The sequence below is a fragment of the Malaya genurostris genome, chromosome 1 (assembly GCF_030247185.1).
Source record: "Malaya genurostris strain Urasoe2022 chromosome 1, Malgen_1.1, whole genome shotgun sequence".
NCBI lineage: Eukaryota > Metazoa > Arthropoda > Insecta > Diptera > Culicidae > Malaya > Malaya genurostris.
Window position 1 is genome coordinate 163,901,360 of NC_080570.1, and position 20,014 is coordinate 163,921,373.

Here is a 20,014-nt window from a genome sequence, read left to right on the forward strand (position 1 = left end):
CATCACGTATACAAGTCCGGTTCTCGGTCCTCACAACTCCTCCACAAAAAAACGTTGGGAGTTTTGGTCTTGTTGCCTTATTCGCACTTGATGAAACATTTCCTTGATGTCTCCACATACGGCGAACGCTCTCTCTCTAAATCTTAGTAATACTCCAAATAGAGATGTTGTTTGGTCCGGTCCTGACCACTGGACTGAGTTTAGTAATTTTCCTTGTATTTCAGCCTTTGCGTCGAACACCATGTTGATAGTAACAAAGTGCGGCAAGTAGAAAATTCTTGGAGCCGGAGTTGCAATATCCTCTTTTGTTAGCTTCCGAGCGTAGCCTTTCTTAACGTATTCCTCAAATGTGACTTTTGCCCATTCCATAATATTGGCGTCTCTTCTCAGGCCCCTTTCCATGGAAGATAATCGCTTCAGTGCGAAATTATAACTTTCCGGAAACTGAAAATCGTCGTTTTTCCATAGTAGTCCGACTTCGTACCTTCCGTTTCGATACTTGAGTGTGTTTTTTTCATAATTTCCTTACATCTGATGTCGTCATTCGATTCAGGTAAATTTGGCACCGGTTTCACACCAAAGTCTTCCGTGGTGAAGTAATTTTGCAATGTTTTATGTATTTTTTCATTTTCTTCGTCGTGGATCATCATATATCCATTTTCCACGGTTCTGGAGATGTTGCCGAATCCTTCCCCTCCAAGACGTCTTTCAACCGGTGCTAACAGATGACTGTGATTTAATCCAATCAATAGCTTTGGTTGCGCGTTTACGTTTTTGGTCCGTTTTTCAACGTTACTGGAACCACCTGGTACAAGATTTCTGACGTTTTCCCATCATGGTGTTTCACTGGTTCTTCAATCGTATCCTTATGATACGGTCGCTTCGTCGGACATTTCCATGCGGTATGATTTTTGTTTAAGCAATCAAAACACACACGGTTTTTCTTTGTGAAGTGATGCTTTTCATTGATAAATTTTTAAATTCATCGCATCTTCTGAGGTAGTCACAATCCTTTTTGTTTTCTTCTTTGGCTGATCTTCGTATCTTGCCGGTTTTCTTCCGCAGCGTGTGTATTCACCCTACGACTTTTCACCTCGGGTGTTGATTCGTTCATGAGTCGATTAACCCTTCCGTGTGGCTCAAGCCACCGATTGAAATCCTCAAGAGTTGGCGAGCCTATGTTTGTTTGGCATGTCTCTGCCCATTTGGCCTGGATCGCGTATGGCAATTCTTGCACCATTTCCTTTATTAACCTGTGGTCGTGCACGTATTCTCTTCTACCCATTTGATTTATGTTGCACACCAGGTTGTCGAGTGCATCTGCCATTTCACAGGTCACGGACCTACTCTCTTTCCGTATCCGTGCTATTGCTTGTAGAAGCTCGTTATAAATTAATTCGGGTCTCCCGAATACTTCTTCTAATCTTGCGATTATTAGCGGTACGTTTTCAGCATTCATCATGAGCTGCTGTACTCGCTTGTAAGCCTGACCTTCCAGGACTTGTTCTAGGCGGTTCAGATTCTCTAAATTGGAGAATCGACCTTCCTCTGTTGTAACTTCGAATACGTGCTTAAACTTTGGCCACGTATTCGCGGATCCGTTGAAACGAGGCAATTGCATAAGTGCCTGCCGTTTCAGATAAATAACCCAATCTTGGTTATTATCATTTATTACTTCTGAAGTGGAGGATTTCGGTTCCGCTTTGGTTTCAGCGTTTTTTACGCTTACTTCCATATTGAACATCTTCTTTCCGGTGCTCATGCATTTAACACATAACCACCTTTCCTCTTGTAGTGGTGTATGTTTCAATTTGGCACAACTTAGGTGGAACCAGCGATCGCATTCGTCGCATTCCACCATCTTGTCCTTGCCATTTGGTGCCGTGCAAAGTCGGCACGCCCCATTCGGGTTTTCTACGAAACCGAACTTTGACATTGTTACTCTTCATGGAGTAATCGACAAACCACTTTGCGAATTTCTTCTATCGTTTCGCTTCTTTGAGTCTTAACTTTCCGTGAATCCTTGTCTCGCGGAAATTCTCTACGCTCCTGCGTGAGTTCTTTGCTTGGTCGTGAGTTTCACCCCCAATGTTAGAGTGGATAGAGTCCGCTGAGGCTCCTCCTCTCTGGAGCCACAATGTTTTGGAGCTCCTATTCCTGGTGGGGTCAGAAACCGCTTAGAGGGAGGCTGGCAAGCTTCGTGGACCTTCAATAACAAGCTAGTGCCTCCAATGGTTGGGGTTATGCCTGATGATTTCCGATTGCACGATAGTGCATGGCTCGTTCGGATATGAATTTTCGGAGTGTTTCGGAAACGACACTGCACTAGCCACTTTCAGTTATTGACCGCAGAGATTCCTTTCTGCAGGCACCAATATTGAGGGGTTCTCGCTCTCGTAGCGGTCTATCCACCTTGAAAATCAATTACACTTGGGCTGGTTTTCGGACAAGTAAATTACCCTCTGACTGCAGTGAATTGCAAGTTTTTTATTTTAACAAAATCTTAACTATATATGCAAGTATATTCCTTACAACAAATGTAAATGTTGCGCAACATTAACCGCAACATTCTCGGTTTTCTCTTTCCATCCCATTGCGGGATCCTAGCTCTCACGGATACCTAGCTATGTCAGCGCGTGCATCTAGTTTCGTCAGTACGGGCAAACAAATTCCTATCTACCTCACTACTACATAGAATTTGGGATTCAATGATTGCACTTGCATTTCGTGCTATCCTTCGCTATTCCCTAACGGCTGCAAGTGCCTTCCTAGAAGGCTCAAGTTACGAGATCAAATCTTGCTTAGCCGCTTGAAAAGCATGTTAATTATTTGACCAAATGTTTCCATGACGGTTGCTAGATCGTCGATTTATTGCATCCTTCTTCAGAGTTGCATTTATGACTTTATTACTTATTCTTCAAACTAATTATCTCCTTACTAAAGGCTTTTTCCTGCGTAACTCGGAATATAAACTCTTTAGCGCTATGCTCGTCGACTGTCGATGGAATATTTTTGTTATATGCTTGTCTATTCACCTTTGCTTTCAGGGTGTCAACGAATTGCACAACCTTTCTAATTGCCTTTCCAACAACTTGCCAAGAAGTGGAATATAAAAACAAGGCATGTTTCTTTTCGTTCTTCTTTATTGTATCGCATTTCTCACGTACATCAAGTATTGCGATTTTTACCGCGTGTCGATTAATGACACTTTTCGCGGTTTTTATTGTAGTGGACCTTAATCTGTAAAAGTGGCAACACTGTTTCGCATGGCATATTTTCAAAAGACACCCATACTAGTATAAAGATGTGTTCTATATCTATACTTCCAGTCGTAATTGAATGTGTTAGTGACAGTGCAAACTTTGTCTACCTCCATTTTGATAAATCTGATGCTTTTGGTACGAAAGAGACAATTCAACTAATTCTTTATGATGATCTGTAGCACTGAAAAGTTCTTTGAATTGTCACTACCAACAGGATCTGCATTTTGATCCGAGATAGTTCTTTGCGTGTACACTGATGACTTCAGCTGGCAGGCTTCTTGTGTGGTTTCGCTGTGTGGCCGGCCCGATGTTACTGTCGTGTGTGTCTTCCTTCTGTAACCGTTGCTCACAAAATAATAGAAAAAGTGACAAAATCAACTTTTATATCGCTGGAGAAGCACATATTTTGTTCTCTTCCTTAGAACGCGTTCTGATTGGCTGGTGCTGAAATGGATCAAATCAGACAGGCTTTTTAATAGTGTACCGAAACAGTGCCAACGGATATTGTCCTGATTGCTGGCCTTTCGCTATAATTCTTTTTGTCTAGAGCACTAACCGGTGAGCTAGTTGAACCAAATATCATAACTTGCATAACATAAATATCGGGTGATCGTGATGAATCACAATCTGTTACAGGGCTGAATTAAACATCAGCTTTGGGTTTTATTCGATTATCGAAATCTTCAATATTCTTTTTTTCGTCTACTTGGAGCTGTTCTTTATATTGAAAAGTAATTTTCCTAGCAATCTCCATCACAAGACAATGATATTTATTGATAATTTCGTTGATTTCGGATGTTTGGTGCTGAAAGGAAACGTTTCTTTTGACTTCTTTGCTTCAAGTAAGCAACTGTTTTCGACGCGTGATATTTTGTCTCGTTTCTTACTAAACCCTATAGCTCTTGGTGGCGATTGAATGCGATTGGATTAATTGAGAAAGTTGAGTTCTTTACTCTTCTCTGGAGTGTCGCCAAATGTTACGGCGTGACAATTGTCGTAATGAAAGTGGAGGCTGGCAGCTTCGTGAACCTTTCAAATTGGACGACACCTCCTATTGAGGGATACGTCGATAATTCTTCGGATTACAAGATAGAGCGCGGCTCGTTCGGATATTCTTTTGCGACTATTTCGGTATGTTCCACAATATACTTATCTTTCCGGGTATCAAGACAAACTTCCAGGATCTGTTCGAGTGGTGCACTTTCCGGACGATTTTAGACTTTGAAACTTGATGGATTCTGAATTATCACTGCTGTCTCACTAATTTCATCAGCTTGCTGTGATTTCTTTCAAATTCTATTTCAATTTTTTTTCGAAGAGAAGAAGCAATGTTTTTGATACGTGATATTATCACTACGGAATATTATTTTTATTGTATATCGGAGAATTTTCTCTTCAAGTCGTCATCATATGACCAAAGGTCGCATGAGTGCGTGTACAAAATCAACAACTACTTTAATTTCGGATATGTTTTAGAAATTCGTTTTTTGCCTCTTCAAGGCAATTTCCATTTGAGATGTGCCACCAAACATGCATTAGAGAAATGAAAGACATACGACTTACAATTTGCAAATTGAATGAATAAAATACAGATACTTAAAAAGTGGTCATCATATGACCAAAGGTCGCATGAGTGCAAATATCATCACTGTAAGTTCTTTTGTCGTGAATACGACTTACTTTACTATGGGGCGCCTTTTCAAAATTAGCCATATGGAAGAATGGGCAGAACTTAATCGTGAATATCTCGACTTGTATTAATCGCAGCAACATAATTCTTTCACTATTTCATCAAAAATATGATCAGGAATTTAGGATAATATTTTGAACAGTGTGAGATAATTACAAACAATTCAAAAATTAGGTTTTCTGAAAATTTTGAAACAATGCGGAAAACTCTTTACTTTTGCTTGGGTTTTTCGCGCAAGGACGACGATTTTGAGGTAGTCAGGCACATATCTTCAACTGAACGTTATAAAAGGGAAACCGACGACACGACCTGCCACTCGTCTATCAAAACTGTATCGTAAATTTAACTACCCCTCAGTAACTGGAAATGTCAAATCGGAAACGCTAGTGATTTTTTTTTTAAACTGGCAGCACAAGTTAATATATTTATTGATTTTGAATAACAGTCACCATAACCTTGGTTACTGCATATCGAAGGCAAGATGAATGTAAACAAAATAAATTTCAGATCGGTTATTATATTACGGAACATTTTAATGGATTTACCTGACTCGAGCAGAATGTAAAAATTTAGGAGTATGAGTTATGTCTTTTATAAAGCCAAGTTTAAAATTCAGGTCTTGACTTGAAACCGTTGTGTGAGAAAGAAGACATGGAAATGACCGACAACGAGCTGAGCGAGGCTTGTGCTCTGCGGTACCTGCATAACGTACGGTAAAATGATTTCTTTGTGGAATTCCATTAGTAATCCTCGAATAGTGGCCAACAAGGAGAAATACTGTTTCCACTGCTGCGTAATCAACCGACACAAAACAACTTTGACACCGGCATATTACACCGAATCCTACTGCCCAGAAAAGCTAGCAGTGGAAGTGTACGGATGAATCGCTGGAAGTAGATCATTGTCCTCGTTCGTTGGTTTTATCCATAGTTTCGATTAAATTCAGAAAATGCATTTCTGCTAAATTTGGACAAAGTTTAACACTAATATTCCACCGCTTTCAAAACATGTTTATTTGTTTTGGGGTTCCTTGGTAATCAGTACATAGCAACTTAAACAGTGTTGCTCGAGAAGATTATTTTTATCATTTACAAGGGGTCGCTAGATTTGTGGTAACTGGCGGTGAATCGTTAGCGAACAGTTTTAATGCTGATTTTTCTTCTGAGTGCCTGGTCGTGTCGTCGGGGAAACCGTGGTCGAAAATCGATAATTTCTTCTTGTGCGTTGGATGAAAGCAGAGGTCGGGGCGAGAAGACGCATTCAAACAGCGGCATCGGAGAGCGCACCTTCTGCGTAGTTAAAAACCTCGAACGCTCAGGTCGTAGTTCTCATTTGCCTTCCGGTCGTCAAGGCGAGAACACGTATTCACGACATCCAGTTATGCCTCTGACATTACACACCCGTACTTTTTAAGTTCTATTTCTATTATTTTTGAAAGATTTACTACAAGAAAGCTCTGAAGTTTCCCAATATTTTCAATTTCCTATTCGTATGTGAGCATAATACCAGCTTGCTGTGATTTCTTTCAAATTCTATTTCAATTTTTTTCGAAAAGAAGAAGCAATGTTTTTGATACGTGATATTATCACTACGGAATATTATTTTTGTGTTTAGAGATCAAACCACTGCAGCTTCACAATATTACAATATGCATTACAAATTTATGAAATTGAAGTCCGCGAAAGTCGTCATCATATGACCAAAGGTCGCATGAGTGCGTCTAGAAAACCGCCAACCACTTCAATTTCGGATATGTTTTAGAAATTCGTTTTTTGACACAGCCTAAATGTTAAATGTCATGAATGCAAGTTTTTTTTTGGTAATAAACACACTCGGACTAACCGTCCGGCATGAGTTCTGAAATACAACTACTCTATTTACAAATTTTGAAATTAGTTTACATTTTTCTTATGTCTATGTTAGTTCCTCAAGCTATACATTTTCACTCCATTAGAAAGTTTTCGAATTACGAAGAGTATCGAAGATTAACCGAGGAAAAACTAGCGAATTTGAAATGAAGCGAGAGTGATATGCCACTCAATTGAGAACCGGCTTATATCCTTTATGCGGACTTAGCGGACATCTTGCATGAAGATAAGGTTACAGATTAAGTTAATATTACAGCATGCAATATCGTTATACTAAGAAATACTTCTTTCCGGAGTAATTATGTCACTGTAAATTTTATTAGTAAAATTTTTATTAGAAAATGTCATAAAATAGGTTATTCCGAGATCCTTACATATAAGTTCTATATGCATAAGCTTCTTTCACATCTGTTCTATGGTTAAGTTTCGCAACAAGGTAGAATAATCACGAAATGACAATAAATCGCTTGAAACAGAAAAAGTGTTTACCAAGTTTTCATTTATATCACAGCTCCAATTCGTTTAACCCGTCAAGAAAAACAAAACATGGATAGTATGAGAATATCGCATTCTCTAATATTGGTAATTGGTAAGTTTACTGGTGGCTCCATGCGAGTTTTCGCAATGTCAAGGTAAGTTAAAAAGAGATTGAGATAGTGAGTTCAGTTCTTGAATTCTGAAACTGAACCCACCATCAGATTTCAGATTCCGAATTTAATTCTAGAACTGAATTCCGAACCTGAGCTAAGGAACTAAATTCAGCTCCCAAATTTAGTTCTAGAACCCATGTTTTAAATTCAGTTTCAGCATGCAGGGTTCTGAATTTTTATTTCAGGAAATGAGTTCTGAAGCTGAATTCAGGAATTAAATTCTAGTTCAGAAGTCAGTTTCAAATTTGTGCTTCGGATCTAAAGTTTTGTTCCAGGACACTCAAGTTAAATTTCTTAATCTGAATGCAAAATCCAAACCTAAATTAAGGCATTAAGTTCGGTTTCAAAATCTACACAAGAAAATCTAGAATTAGGATTCAGCTTTAGAGTCTTGGTTTTGATATTTGAACCTGTATTCTGGAACTAAATTCTAGACCTCAAATAAGGTCTAGAATTCAGGTAGACCAGAGTCCAGGTTCTAAATTTAGATAGAACCATAACAGGCTCTACACCGCGCAGGAAGTCTGCAGTTGCTTCTGTTAGTAGAAGGTCCTCATCAGTTCAATTTAAACCGCTAAGCAGACGCAAAATTTGCACTTTTTATGCAACCCTTTAATAATATTGCACAAGTGCAATATTATTTCTTACATCTCAGGCGTAAACGACCCTGTCTATCTATTACTCTACTAGCTGAATTACCCGGCGTTGCTCGGAAATGTTTCGTGAAGGGAAGGCCAAAAAAAAATTCTCGAAGTTGTCCTGCTTAGTGAAATACTCTTGTAGTGAAACATAACTTAGACGGAAACCCGATCGAACAATACAAAGTTCATGTTCAGATTGCGAATGATCAGTGTCCCATCTTAGATCTCACAATAATCATAATTTTCATGGTATTCTTGACAAATTGGGTCAGTTTTATAGTTGAAATCTGTTAGAAACATATAAAACTCCTTTTTCTCTATGAATACCATCTTAGTAACCTCCGACTTTCATATGTATATGTGCTTGTAACGCACTTCCGTACTTCCTCGTCACAATCGATCTACAATACCTTTGGCTTCCATGGATATAAACACTTGCTACTCCCTCTTCTTTATAACAATTTTATGACATCATGAATTGTTCAAAATTTTCCATCTGATAATGATTATTTTATAACGAAAGGTTGTTTACCATCATAACTACATTCGTACTATTGAATAACGTTGTTATATAATTTATTTTACCAAGATTTTAACCATTTTGGTCGTTCATCGTAGAGGAAAACCTATAGAATAATGATTCAGTTTATACAAATGTTGTTGTAATCCTATTTCCATAACCTTGAGTCGACAGTTTTCTCAATTTACATAATAAAATGCACATTGATTGTATGATTTCGTCAATTCAGTTCAATGTTGAGAATACTTATTTCCCCTTCCTCTTGTGAATACTTCTGTGAACATCTCTCATTTGCTAGAAATATACTGTACTCGTAAAGAAGTACCAATTTTTCGTAAAACCCGATCAATTTTACCTTTCACTTTCCATGTTCGGGGCACTTGCTACTCTCTCTCTCTCACGCTCAAAATAACCTTATAGTCTATTTTGATTCAACTTCCTTTTTGTCAGTGAACTTAGTACAGATCTCCTTCATGATTACCCTGAGTAGTGTAGAAAGTACCTTTGCTTTTCAAAAAATATCGATTCCCACCTTTGGTACACGTCCCAAACTTGGTGGCGATTCATTTAGTTGTTTCGTAGTTATGCTGAAACTTAAAAACACTCGCGTTCATAGACAGATTATTTTCCATTAGTTCTTTGAATTCCCCGGCAAAATGGAACCAGATCCTTTGAAATTATTCAAAGAAAAATACGACGTTGAAATTTTTGCCACTCTCTTGTTTTATAAAAAATGGGAGATTAAAATTTATTTTCAAAAACCCCTCCTTCTAGTCTAAATGTCGATTCTATTCTAATTTCGTCATTGACCCTCTCCCCCCATGTTAAGGACACTTCCTACACACTTTCCTCCCTGAAAATGTCCTAATGATCATTTCTGAAGAGCAAGAAGTATCTGTGCCAAATTTGATAGCAATCCGTTCAGTAGTTCCTGAGTTGCGCCGTTACAAACATTACATCCCCTTTTTAGAGGGACGTACTACATCCACCCCACACGAATACCCTAAGTTGCACAAAATGTATCTATGGTCTCCAAAAAGTTTCGATTCTCGTCAAATTAAATAGTTTTTTTCATGACCCCTGTTAAGGATAGTTGCTACGCTCTCTCCCCATAAATATAAAAAGCAGCTATGCCAAGTGTGATAGCAATCCGTTCAGTAGTGTCGGAGTTATGCCGTTACACCTCCCTTTTTTAATGCACTTGCTACATTCACTCCCCACATCTAAGTATGGAAAATGTTTGCATGATCTTCAAAAATTATTGATTCTTGTCTAATTTTATGATTTTTTCTTCTTGGCCCCTCCTGTTAATGATACTTGCTACGCTTCCTCCCCTATAAAAATACCTTTATGACTATTTCTGAACAGCAAGAAATAACTGTACCAAATTTTACAGCAATTCGTGCAATAGTTCCGGAGTTATGCCGTTACAAACATTGCACTCTTTTTTAAGAGGCACTAACTACATCCTCTCCTAACAGAATATCCTTATAATCTTATCTAAGTTGTGCAAAAAATGTCTTCAAAAAGTACCGATTCTCGTCAAATTAGATAATATTTTTATTGACCTCCTTTGTTAAGGACACTTGCTACGCTCCCTCCCCCCATGGAAATATTCTTATAACTATATCTGAAGAGCAAGAAGTACATGTACCAGGTTTAATAGCAATCCGTTAAGTAGTTTTGAAGTTATTCCATTACAAACACTACACCCCCTTTTTAAAGGCACCTGCTGCATCCATCCCCCATTAAATTATATCTATGGTATGCAAAATGTTTCTAAGATCTTCAAAAAATATCGGTTTTCATCAAGTTATATGAATTTTTTCATGACCCCTCCTTGGTTATGACACTTGCTACGCTCCCTCCCCCCATAAAAATACGCTTATGACCATCTTTGAAGAGCAAGAAGTACATGTGCCAAGTTTGATAGCAATCCGTTCAGTAATTCCGGAGTTATGCCATTACAAACATTACACCCCCCTTTTTAAAGGCACTTGCTACATCCACCCCCCATATAATCATATCTAATATATGAATAATGCTTCTATGGTCTTAAAAAAGTATCGATTCTCGTCAAGTTAGACAAAATTTTTCATGAGCTCCCCCTGTTAAGAACACTTACTACGCTCCCTCCCCCCATAGAAATACGCTTATGACCATCTCAGAAGAGCCAGAAGTATCTGTGCTAAGTTTGGTGGCAATCCGTTTAGTAGTTTCGGAATTATGCCGTTTTAAACATTACACCCCCCTATTTAAAGGCACTTGCTACATCCACCCCCCATATAGTCATATCTAAAGTATGCAAAATGGTTCTACGGTTTTCAAAACGTATCGATTCTTGTCAAGTTATATGAATTTTTCAATGACCCCTCCTTGTTTATGACACTTGCTACGCTCCCTCCCATATAAATATACTCCCTAAACCATCTCTGAAATACAAGAAGTACCTGTGCCAAGTTTGGTGGCAATCCGTTCAGTAGTTCCGAAGTTATCGCGTTACAAACATACAAACTTACATCCATTTTTATATATATATATATATATATATATATATATATATATATATATATATATATATATATATATATATATATATATATATATATATATATATATATATATATATATATATATATATATATATATATATATATACAAGGTGAGATGAAAAAACTGCAACAAAGTAAAACGCCATAATTTTTTCATTTTTTTTTTTAAATTTTATTGAATGAAAGCAAAAAATGTCGGAAATAACATCAAATTTGAGAATCGGTTTAGATTTGTTCGAATTGGCCACCTTTGGCACGAACTATGGCCTTCAAACGGCCAATGAAACCATCACACGCTGCCCGAAAGTGGCTCTGCGGTATTTTGTCCCATTCTCGGCGAAGCGCTTGCTTGAGATGATCGACACTTTGGTATTTTTTAGTGCCAACCTTGCTTTCCAAAATACCCCAGGCACAATATTCCAACGGATTGGCATCCGGAGATTTTGGTGGCCATTGTGCGGTGGAAATGAAGCGAGGAACCTCATTTCTTAACCATTCTTGGGTGGCGCGTGTTGAGTGCGATGGTGCTGAGTCCTGTTGGAATGTCCAAGGTCTGCGGCCGAAATGTTCGCGTGCCCAGGGCTTCAGAACTCCCTCCAAAATATTTTCGCGATAGATTTGCGCATTTATTTTGACCCCACGGTCGATGAATACGAGCGGCGAGCGACCATCGGCTGTTATGGCGGCCCACACCATCACCATGGCCGGCTTTTGAGTTCTGGTGGCCAACCGAAGTTGCAAATTTTCAGCTGACCTCTCTGGCAAGTAAACACGATCATTTTGTTTGTTTACAAACTGCTGGATAACGAATGGTTTCTCATCGGAGAAAACCAAATTCGGCAGTTCACCACTTTCGGCCAAGCGAAGCAACTCTTTAGCTTTTTCGAGTCTAACTTTTTTTTGCGCATCAGTAAGATCTTGCACTTTTTGGAACTTCAATGGCTTTAGTCCAAGCTCATTTTTCAATATTTGCCGAATGGCATATTGCGATATGTTCAGCTCACGAGTTTTTTTTCGTCCACTTCCTTGACGTCGGGCTACGCTACCAGTATCACGGTAACGAGCGATGGTACGAGACACAAAAGATTTATTCACTTTTAAATGCTGGAGGGCTCTAACGATAGCCACTTGTGGTTTTCCAGCCAAATGCAAAGCAATCACACTATCACGCTTGAATTCCATCACAAATAACTTTTTTTCTGAAAAATTCCCACCAAAATGCTTTTGTGCGCTTGTAAATAATATAATGAGCTGTCACTAGAATAAATCTGACAGCTATGGGACGAGCGGTTTAGAAATGACAGCAGTCTGAAGTTGGTTGCAGTTTTTTCATCTCACCTTGTATATAGATTAATTATTTTTAAAATTCAAAACGCGTACGATCACTATTTCTGGAAATAGTGAACCAGTATGACTTAAGAGAGACTATCTACTAACAAAATCTACAAGTTTTTCAACAGGAAATTCGTTCGTTCGTTTTCTCCCGACACGGTCGTTTCGATCAGTTTGCTGAATTCAGGTACTCAACCGTTCCAGCATTGATGAAAAAAAATCAACGAAAAGATTGCCGCGAAAATTACATTCTGAATAGCGTTAGGCGTATGTGCTCAGGCAAGAAACATATGAAATCAGCGATGCCAGATAGTAGTAGTGTCATTTCCGTATTTCTCGTAGTGATGAGCTTTTTTTTGCTCGCCAGATTTCTGTTGATAAATTCAAATATTTCCGGAGATTCTCGTACAAAAAATTCTATTTCCGTAGATTTTGTCTACGGATTCGTAGATAAACGGAGATTTTCGTAGATCTGACATCACTGTATGGAATGATATCGTATATGGTTTTTAGGCGCAAGAATTTGTTTTGCGAAATATCTATGACAAACATAACTTCTCTCAGTATATGAGAAAAGTTAGGCTCGTCATAGATATTATATTATTTTGGAATTCATAAGTTGTTTGTATGAAAACTAAAATAGTGATAGATGAGATGTATATTGCAGAGTCATAAACATTATAGTAGAAGTATATTTTTCACATTGATCTTTTGAAATATTGATTTTTTTGCATCATAAGATTTGCCTTCTGATTTTCACTACTCATTTTGCCTGAATGTAACATTGATGTTGAAAATAAGTGAAAATATAGATTCATGGACATAAAACATGAACAAAATAAACGTTAGTTAGAAAAATAATAAAACAAATCCGGTTTCCGCTCAAACGTTTCAGGCCAAACCGCCATCACGAAAATGTTTCGTTCAATTTGCTGAATACAGTAAACTCTAACTTGACGAATTCTTCCAAGCTCTGCAAGCACTACTACAACCACAATCGCCATTATTGTCTGTCAAGATATATTATACCCATAAGCAACCTCACAAAACATTAATTCGCAACTGTTACTGGTAGAATGTGTAAATTCAGGTAGAAAGTGTATGCTTCTTTTAACCAATTCTCTTCTCAAGCTACCTAATACATATCATACCAACTTTGCTTACGAAATTACAACCTAACGAAAGTTGCCGTTAGTAGTATTAGTGAGCACATTTACCTGCCAACTGTCCCTCATATAGCCTACTGCGCTTCACAGACAGTATCATTTAACTTCGAACTGTGGAAAAGTGAACATCGGGAATCATGCGTGGCGTGATAGCTATTAAAAATCAATATCAGTGGAAAAAATTTTCTTTTACAAACGGTTAAAAGCAGTCTCTATAAAATGATGAAATAGCATTGCTGATGCTGAAACCGGTGGCACAGCGGTTCCAACCAAAGGTAAGGATAAATTATTGTTTCAAAATCTATCTATGTACAGAATGTTAAATCAATAGTGAAAATTACATAATCGGTTTTTTATATCTATTACAGACCATCACGCCACAGTAAATGTTTCACTAAACCACTAGAATTTGCCATAGTTCTGAGATTTGAGTTGCTGTTGGTATGCAACGAAACGTGTGCAATTCAAAATGGCCGCTCATGGCTCAGGCTGTAATGGAAAATTTTTCCCCTTCATTGGCAACAGTCGAGGTACGATTTGCTTCATAAATTATTTTAAATAAGCGTATTGTTATAGCGTTTTCACTTATATTTCAGTACATTCAATCACTGGTTGGCATGATAATTCGTGAAAAACGTGATAAAATTATGCAGCCCAATGGAACGACATTGCACATGTTGATCTGTTCCATGTCTGCTGGATGACATGGAAGCCGTTCTAAAAAGAGAGCACGATTGCAGAGATCCCCGGCACCGATTGATCGATAATTGGAACGTTTCACGCTATCGTCTGGGTTTAAGCCAAGCAATTTGGCATAGGTGAGAAGGTATCCCGCATAATGTGTCGCTTGAAAAATTCTATAGTTTCATTATTCTCTAGTGTTAAGGGTGAACAAAAGTTCTTAAACGTTTACAAATTTGGAAATTGATAATTCGATGGGTCGATTTCTCAAATCAATGGTAATTGCGATCCATGTATAGTTTAAAAAAAAAATCAGTGTCTAACTAGTGATATAATGCAATCCATAAATCATGATTACATGAAAGTTACGCATGCGCGATAGTTTAATTTTTAGTTTGACTCACGATAGCCGTTAACTGAGCAAAAGCTCTTGCGAAAGCTTTCAACTTTTATTTTATTAATAATTCGGAAAAGCTTCAACGCTGATTCAAACGGTTTTCAATGAATGGTTTTAAAATTCGTGACGGAAAAGGTTGGATATTTGATAGATTTTGATAAATTGGAGGAGCGAACAGAGACTATTAAGGTAAATTCAGTCATCAGTTCAGAATGTGTTCCGCACATTCTCCGACCGGGTTGGATCTTTATTGATCATCGAAATTATGTGCTGAAATTCTTTCAAACAGTGATTTTGAATACTTGTACTTTGCGTTTTTTATTTCCAAATCAAGCTCGTGGAAGTTCTACCTGTAAAGGTCTAATCGAAACATCTTTCGTTGGTAGCCAATGGGGTTCCATGATTTCGAATGTCATTTACTCTTCCTGCATTTATTGCGAGCATTGGGTACACATGAACCACTTGGAAGCTGGCTTTTCAGCAGCCCCTTCCGGGTCACGTGCCATCTTCTTCGAAGAGCTGGCGACACTCCTCCAATATGGTTTATAGTTTTTAAACTTGGCTTTTTGACATGAAAAGCCACCGAATGTAGACTCGTCGGCATTTGTGTGCACGGTGCCCACCCTCGCTTCAAACTGCTCATCGTTGATGGTGAAAATGACTCTATCGAGTACAATTCTAGGTGCTACGAAACCCCTATCTACGACTGATTCAAATTGTCCATGGTTGAATAATGCATCAGCATCTATGCGGAGACGACACCATACCGAAATTACATGAATGTGTCCAACCGTATAAACACTCTTCGATATTTATAACGATCGGGTCCTAATAATTGTTTGTTTTCTGCCGATTGCTACGCAACGCAACAACTATATTTTCGGATATGTTTTAGAAATTCGTTTTTTGCTCATACCAATCACTGAAGTTTCGAAGAAATTCTATAGTTTATCCTAGTTTGAGTCAAATTGTATGGAACCGTGATATTATCACTACGGAATATTATTTTTATTGTATATCGAAGAAGTTTCTCTGCAAGTCGTCATCATATGACCAAAGGTCGCATGAGTGCAAACAAAAGCAATGATCATCACTGTAAATTCTTTTTAAGTTCTATTTCTATTATTTTTGAGAAAATGTACTCAACCAAGCACTGAAGTTTCTCAATATTTTCTATTTCCTATTCGTATGTGATTTATCATATAAACATGATACCAGCTTGCTGTGATTTCTTTCAAATTCTATTTCAATTTTTTCAGAAGCGAAGAAGCAATGCTTTTGATACGTGATATTATCACTACGGAATATTATTTTTGTGTTTAGAGATCTAACCACTGCAGCTTCACAATATTACAATATGCATTACAAATTTATGAAATTGAAGTCCACAAAAGTCGTCATCATATGACCAAAGGTCGCATGAGTGCCTATGAAAAACCGCCAACCACTTCAATTTCGGATATGTTTTAGAAATTCGTTTTTTGCCTCTTGAAAACATCTTAGTTCAAGAAATGTGAACAATTATGCATTATGCGAAAATATAGTTGTTGAAATTAATGACAAAGTATACTGAAATGAGTAATGAAACCTAAATAGTCGTCATCATATGACCAAAGGTCGCATGAGTGCTTGAGTTTAGAAGTGTAGATTCTTTCCAAGTTCAATGTGCTCTCAGTACAGTATAATAGTAATTAGTGAATTTGCCAATCTCTTCAAAACTAGGTCGTTTTAGAATATTTGAAATATTGTCGAAAACCAGTCACTATAATTTCGGATATGTTTTAGAAATTCGTTTTTTGCTCAAACCAATCACTGAAGTTTCGAAGAAATTCTATAGTTTATCCTAGTTTGAGTCAAATTGTATGGAACCGTGATATTATCACTACGGAATATTATTTTTATTGTATATCGGAGAAGTTTCTCTGCAAGTCGTCATCATATGACCAAAGGTCGCATGAGTGCGTACGAAAAATCTTATGCAGAATTGTTTAGCTTAAAAGTCGTCATCATATGACCAAAGGTCGCATGAGTGCAAGCAAAAGCAATGATCATCACTGTAAGTTCTTTTTAAGTTCTATTTCTATTATTTTTGAGAAAATGTACTCAACCAAGCACTGAAATTTCTCAATATTTTCTATTTCCTATTCGTATGTGATTTATCATATGAACACGATACCAGCTTGCTGTGATTTCTTTCAAATTCTATTTCAATTTTTTTAGAGGCAAAGAAGCAATGCTTTTGATACGTGATATTATCACTACGGAATATTATTTTTGTGTTTAGAGATCAAACCACTGCAGCTTCACAATATTACAATATGCATTACAAATTTATGAAATCTGTGAAAGTCGTCATCATATGACCAAAGGTCGCATGAGTGTGAAAAATCAAAGTATTGCTTGAAAAATTAAGAACTATTCATTATTCACTTGAGCCACTGCGTGGCAAGAATTTCTTTCTTAACAACTGATACATCGATGTTCGCAGTCGAGAGTCGTTCTCCAACTATATATTTCATTTCAATATTTCTTAACGCTAGGCCCTACTCGGGCGGTGGCTACGTGACCCTTTTTAGCGCGTCAGCATAAAACGGTCACCGCTCTGTCGGTGGCAATGATCGCGCTTTATGCTGCGTCGGAGTTTCGATATCATTTATTTATTTTAATGACTAAAGCGGGCCTGTATCCACCACACGCCCTTTCTTATTGAATTAAAAATTAGTCTCCAGTTCTAATTTTTAAATCTATCATTGTAAGTACAATCAATAAATCTCCTCAATGCAATAGACTTTGTTTCGTTATATTTAATTTGATCAACAGAAAGCAATAAATTTCAATATAATAGAATATACTTTGATTTGCCAATAAATTTCTTTAATTTAATAGGATTTTCTTCGTCATATCCAATTTGATCAACAGAAAGTAACAAATGTCAATATAATAGAATTTACTTTGGTTTACCAATAAGTTTCTTTAATTTAATAGGATTTTCTTCGTCATATCCAATTTGATCAACAGAAAGTAACAAATTTCAATATAATAGAATTTACTTTGATTTACCAATAAGTTTCTTTAATTTAATAGGATTTTCTTCGTCATATCCAATTTGATCAACAGAAAGTAACAAATTTCAATATAATAGAATTTACTTTGATTTGATAAATAGAAGCCAATAAGTTTCTTTGCTTTAGTAGAATTTACTTCGTTACATTCAATTTAATAAATAGAAGCCAATAAGTTTCTTTGCTTTAATAGAACTTACATTGATTGCGGCACTTGATAAAATTTTAAACTTTTTTTTTTTTTTTTTTTTGAAAATTTTATTCTCACTCCTTCTTTTTCTCTTCTTCTCTCTTCTCTTCCTTTTTTTTTTTTTTTTTTTTTTTTTTTTTTTTTTTTTTTTTTTTTTTTAACTTGTTATAAATTGTTTCACTCTATCTTTATGAACCGTATCTATTTTATTGTTTTGTATATTTTTAATTTTTATATTGGAACCCAAGTCTTCCATGACTTCGTAGGGTCCATTGTATTTGTTTTCCAACTTTGTTGAAGTTTCCTTTTTTACAAGAACTAGTTGCCCTTTTGTAAAAATTCTAGTCTGAAGTTTTTCATTATATCCCAGAACCCTATCCGCTTTCAGCTTCATCAGGTTCCTTTTCGCTTTCAGCTGGGTGGATTGTAATTGAAACTTCATAATACTAGCATAATCATCTATGTTATACACAGGGTCAACTTCGTTCTGTCCAGATAAGTTTGTTGGTAAAGTGCATTGTCTGCCAAATACTAGTTCATATGGGGTCATTCCTGTTGCACTGTGTACCGTAGTATTATATGCAAATTTATAATATGGTACCCAGGTTGACCAATTTCCATACGAATTGTCTGTCTGTATGCGTAAGAAATTCCCTAATACTTTGTGTGAATTCTCCAGTGCTCCTATTGTCTGGTGGTGGTAAGCTGTAGAATTTAATTTTTCGATTTTTAGAACTTCGCAAATTCTGGTGAACAGGGTAGACATAAATTCTGTACCTCTATCTGCTGTTTGGTATCAAATGTAGTTGCTAATCATTTCATTTTTAAACACTTTATACTGCTATTTAACACAGTTGGTCACTCTTGGTACGCCATAATTGCTATGCTGTTTGGTTTCAAATGTAATTGCTAATCATTTCATTTTTAAACACTTTATACTGCTATTTAACACAGTTGGTCACTCCGTACGCCATCATTGCTATGCTGCTTGGTTAGATCGGTGGCGGATAACACTGATCAAATCTCGTTTCTAATCAATCTTTTTCGCACACTTCGTATTGCTATGTAACACAAATGGTTCTAGCCAGGTACACTCCCGTAACGAAAACACGAATGGCAAAGGATCGCCATGAAAAATCAAAGTATTGCTTGAAAAATTAAGAACTATTCATTATTCACTTGAGCCACTGCGTGGCAAGAATTTCTTTCTTAACAACTGATACATCGATGTTCGCAGTCGAGAGTCGTTCTCCAACTATATATTTCATTTCAATATTTCTTAACGCTAGGCCCTACTCGGGCGGTGGCTACGTGACCCTTTTTAGCGCGTCAGCATAAAACGGTCACCGCTCTGTCGGTGGCAATGATCGCGCTTTATGCTGCGTCGGAGTTTCGATATCATTTATTTATTTTAATGACTAAAGCGGGCCTGTATCCACCACAAGTGTTTGAGTCGTGATGTGAACGTTCTGTTCATGTTTTTGTTAGTTTGCTTTCAATAGCTATCTATAGTCCAATCGCTGAAGTTTCTCTATATATTTCTATTTACAATTCGTATAGTTATTGTCAGTCAGAGTGACTGACGTTTAATCATTCGCAAGTTCTCTTCTAATTCGACTCGATGTGAATTAGATCTTTTCGGTTAATCCGCTAAGAAACAAGTAGGGCATAAAGCGGAGTACGGTATTATCATATATTAGTTGAGGAGCATCTCATGTTATCGATTGACAACATGAGATGCTCCTAAACGACACCTATGAACCGTTACTTCCTCCTTGGATGTTGTTTGTGTAATAACCATTTGTGTATCAAAAACAACTGCAGACGCAACCTGCTGAATACAAGGAGTGGTGTCAACCAGTGGATTTGTTGTTTTATTGGCAGATTTATGGTTTCAGTAGTAAGCATCGAATCCATTGGCAACCATAATTAATGAGAACAGGTAATAATCAAGAGAGCACTTATTATTTCTATGTTTTCTTTTCCTTTTCCTGATTGATAG

At 37.1% G+C, this 20,014-nt stretch overlaps 1 long non-coding RNA gene across 1 annotated transcript; it reads left to right on the plus strand.

The window, feature by feature from the left end:
* The first annotated feature begins 13,808 nt into the window (after positions 1-13,808).
* On the plus strand, positions 13,809-17,663 carry LOC131426635 (uncharacterized). The gene is made up of 3 exons (XR_009229135.1): positions 13,809-13,957; positions 14,051-14,212; positions 14,279-17,663. It is a non-coding gene; the product is annotated as an uncharacterized LOC131426635 (long non-coding RNA).
* Positions 17,664-20,014: the final 2,351 nt, after the last annotated feature.